The sequence below is a fragment of the Osmia lignaria genome, unplaced genomic scaffold (assembly GCF_051020975.1).
Source record: "Osmia lignaria lignaria isolate PbOS001 unplaced genomic scaffold, iyOsmLign1 scaffold0005, whole genome shotgun sequence".
Classification (NCBI taxonomy): Eukaryota; Metazoa; Arthropoda; class Insecta; order Hymenoptera; family Megachilidae; genus Osmia; species Osmia lignaria.
In genome coordinates, this window is record NW_027478162.1 from 12,765,219 (window position 1) to 12,769,835 (window position 4,617).

The following is a 4,617-nucleotide window of genomic DNA, read 5'->3' on the forward strand; positions in this document are numbered from 1 at the left end:
TTTCCTACTTTTCATGTTCTATGATATTTTTTGATCAGATGCGTAGCTCTCGAGATATATCAAGATATTTAAAAGTTCCGAAGCCGCACCAACATAATAGAGATACAGAAACACCGTAGGCCCTTTCTTTGAGATAACTGTGCACTAGTGCGAGCCGCAAATGCAACTTCCAGCTTAGCTGTGCAGAAGAAGAACAACAAGAAGAAGAAATATCTCGAAATATGTCCGTCAGGCCCCTTCCCTTGAGATATATCTGCAAATATCTCGGAAACGAAGCGAGCTATGGCAAAATGTTAAGAGACCTTTTTTGTAGAGAATTATGTTTCCTACAATTTATGTTCTATGATATTTTTTGATCAGAAGCGTAGTTTTCGAGATATATCGAGATATTTAAAAGTTCCGAAGCCGCACCAACATAATAGAGATACAGAAACACCGTGGCCCCTTTCTTTGAGATAACTCTGCACTATTGCGACCTGCAAATGCCACTTCCAGCTCAGCTGTGCAGAAGAAGAACAACAAGAAGAAGAAATATCTCGAAATATGTCCGTCAGGCCCCTTCCCTTGAGATAAATCTGCAAATATCTCGGAAACGAAGCGAGCTATGGCAAAATGTTAAGAGACCTTTTTTGTAGAGAATTAAGTTTCCTACTTTTTATGTTCTAGGATATTTTTTGATCAGATGCGTAGTTCTCGAGATATATCAAGATATTTAAAAGTTCCGAAGCCGCACCAACATAATAGAGATACAGAAACACCGTGGCCCCTTTCTTTGAGATAACTCTGCACTATTGCGAGCTGGAAATGCCACTTCCAGCTTAGCTGTGCAGAAGAAGAACAACAAGAAGACGAAATATCTCGAAATATGTCCGTCAGGCCCCTTCCCTTGAGATATATCTGCAAATATCTCGGAAACGAAGCGAGCTATGGCAAAATGTTAAGAGACCTTTTTTGTAGAGAATTATGTTTCCTACAATTTATGTTCTATGATATTTTTTGATCAGAAGCGTAGTTTTCGAGATATATCGAGATATTTAAAAGTTCCGAAGCCGCACCAACATAATAGAGATACAGAAACACCGTGGCCCCTTTCTTTGAGATAACTCTGCACTAGTGCGAGCCGCAAATGCCACTTCCAGCTTAGCTGTGCAGAAGAAGAACAACAAGAAGAAGAAATATCTCGAAATATGTCCGTCAGGCCCCTTCCCTTGAGATAAATCTGCAAATATCTCGGAAACGAAGCGAGCTATGGCAAAATGTTAAGAGACCTTTTTTGTAGAGAATTAAGTTTCCTACTTTTTATGTTCTATGATATTTTTTGATCAGAAGCGTAGTTTTCGAGATATATCGAGATATTTAAAAGTTCCGAAGCCGCACCAACATAATAGAGATACAGAAACACCGTGGCCCCTTTCTTTGAGATAACTCTGCACTATTGCGACCTGCAAATGCGACTTCCAGCTCAGCTGTGCAGAAGAAGAACAACAAGAAGAAGAAATATCTCGAAATATGTCCGTCAGGCCCCTTCCCTTGAGATAAATCTGCCAATATCTCGGAAACGAAGCGAGCTATGGCAAAATGTTAAGAGACCTTTTTTGTAGAGAATTAAGTTTCCTACTTTTTATGCTCTATGATATTTTTTGATCAGATGCGTAGTTCTCGAGATATATCAAGATATTTAAAAGTTCCGAAGCCGCACCTACATAATAGAGATACAGAAACACCGTGGCCCCTTTCTTTGAGATAACTCTGCACTATTGCGAGCTGGAAATGCCACTTCCAGTTTAGCTGTGCAGAAGAAGAACAACAAGAAGAAGAAATATCTCGAAATATGTCCGTTAGGCCCCTTCCCTTCAGATAAATCTGCAAATATCTCGGAAACGAAGCGAGCTATGGCAAAATGTTAAGAGACCTTTTTTGTAGAGAATTAAGTTTCCTACTTTTCCTGTTCTATGATATTTTTTGATCAGATGCGTAGTTCTCGAGATATATCAAGATATTTAAAAGTTCCGAAGCCGCACCAACATAATAGAGATACAGAAACACCGTGGCCCCTTTCTTTGAGATAACTCTGCACTATTGCGAGCTGTAAATGACACTTCCAGCTTAGCTGTGCAGAAGAAGAACAACAAGAAGAAGAAATATCTCGAAATATGTCCGTCAGACCCCTTCCCTTGAGATGAATCTGCAAATATCTCGGAAACGAACCGAGCTATGGCAAAATGTTAAGAGACCTTTTTTGTAGAGAATAATGTTTCCTACAATTTACGTTCTATGATATTTTTTGATCAGAAGCGTAGTTTTCGAGATATATCGAGATATTTAAAAGTTCCGAAGCCGCACCAACATAATAGAGATACAGAAACACCGTGACCCCTTCCTTTGAGATAACTCTGCACTATTGCGACCTGCAAATGCCACTTCCAGCTCAGCTGTGCAGAAGAAGAACAACAAGAAGAAGAAATATCTCGAAATATGTCCGTCAGGCCCCTTCCCTTGAGATAAATCTGCAAATATCTCGGAAACGAAGCGAGCTATGGCAAAATGTTAAGAGACCTTTTTTGTAGTGAATTAAGTTTCCTACTTTTTATGTTCTATGATATTTTTCGATCAGATGCGTAGTTCTCGAGATATATCAAGATATTTAAAAGTTCCGAAGCCGCACCAACATTATAGAGATACAGAAACACCGTGGCCCCTTTCTTTGAGATAACTCTGCACTAGTGCGAGCCGCAAATGCCACTTCCAGCTTAGCTGTGCAGAAGAAGAACAACAAGAAGAAGAAATATCTCGAAATATGTCCGTCAGGCCCCTTCCCTTGAGATAAATCTGCAAATATCTCGGAAACGAAGCGAGCTATGGCAAAATGTTAAGAGACCTTGTTTGTAGAGAATTATGTTTCCTACAATTTAGGTTCTATGATATTTTTTGATCAGAAGCGTAGTTTTCGAGATACATCGAGATATTTAAAAGTTCCGAAGCCGCACCAACATAATAGAGATACAGAAACACCGTGGCCCCTTTCTTTGAGATAACTCTGCACTATTGCGAGCTGCAAATGCCACTTCCAGCTTAGCTGTGCAGAGGAAGAACAACAAGAAGAAGAAATATCTCGAAATATGTCCGTCAGGCCAGTTCCTTTGAGCTGAATCTGCAAATATCTCGGAAACGAAGCGAGCTATGGCAAAATGTTAAGAGACCTTTTTTGTAGAGAATTACGTTTCCTACTTTTTATGTTCTATGATATTTTTTGATCAGATGCGTAGTTCTCGAGATATATCAAGATATTTAAAAGTTCCGAAGCCGCACCAACATAATAGGGATACAGAAACACCGTGGCCCCTTTCTTTGAGATAACTCTGCACTAGTGCGAGCCGCAAATGCCACTTCCAGCTTAGCTGTGCAGAAGAAGAACAACAAGAAGAAGAAATATCTCGAAATATGTCCGTCAGGCCCCTTCCCTTGAGATATATCTGCAAATATCTCGGAAACGAAGCGAGCTATGGCAAAATGTTAAGAGACCTTTTTTGTAGAGAATTATGTTTCCTACAATTTATGTTCTATGATATTTTTTGACCAGAAGCGTAGTTTTCGAGATATATCGAGATATTTAAAAGTTCCGAAGCCGCACCAACATAATAGAGATACAGAAACACCGTGGCCCCTTTCTTTGAGATAACTCTGCACTATTGCGAGCTGCAAATGCCACTTCCAGCTTAGCTGTGCAGAAGAAGAACAACAAGAAGACGAAATATCTCGAAATATGTCCGTCAGGCCCCTTCCCTTGAGATATATCTGCAAATATCTCGGAAACGAAGCGAGCTATGGCAAAATGTTAAGAGACCTTTTTTGTAGAGAATTATGTTTCCTACAATTTATGTTCTATGATATTTTTTGATCAGAAGCGTAGTTTTCGAGATATATCAAGATATTTAAAAGTTCCGAAGCCGCACCAACATTATAGAGATACAGAAACACCGTGGCCCCTTTCTTTGAGATAACTCTGCACTAGTGCGAGCCGCAAATGCCACTTCCAGCTTAGCTGTGCAGAAGAAGAACAACAAGAAGAAGAAATATCTCGAAATATGTCCGTCAGGCCCCTTCCCTTGAGATATATCTGCAAATATCTCGGAAACGAAGCGAGCTATGGCAAAATGTTAAGAGACCGTTTTTGTAGAGAATTATGTTTCCTACAATTTATGTTCTATGATATTTTTTGATCAGAAGCGTAGTTTTCGAGATATATCGAGATATTTAAAAGTTCCGAAGCCGCACCAACATAATAGAGATACAGAAACACCGTGGCCCCTTTCTTTGAGATAACTCTGCACTAGTGCGAGCCGCAAATGCCACTTCCAGCTTAGCTGTGCAGAAGAAGAACAACAAGAAGAAGAAATATCTCGAAATATGTCCGTCAGGCCCCTTCCCTTGAGATAAATCTGCAAATATCTCGGAAACGAAGCGAGCTATGGCAAAATGTTAAGAGACCTTTTTTGTAGAGAATTAAGTTTCCTACTTTTTATGTTCTATGATATTTTTTGATCAGATGCGTAGTTCTCGAGATATATCAAGATATTTAAAAGTTCCGAAGCCGCACCAACATAATAGGGATACAGA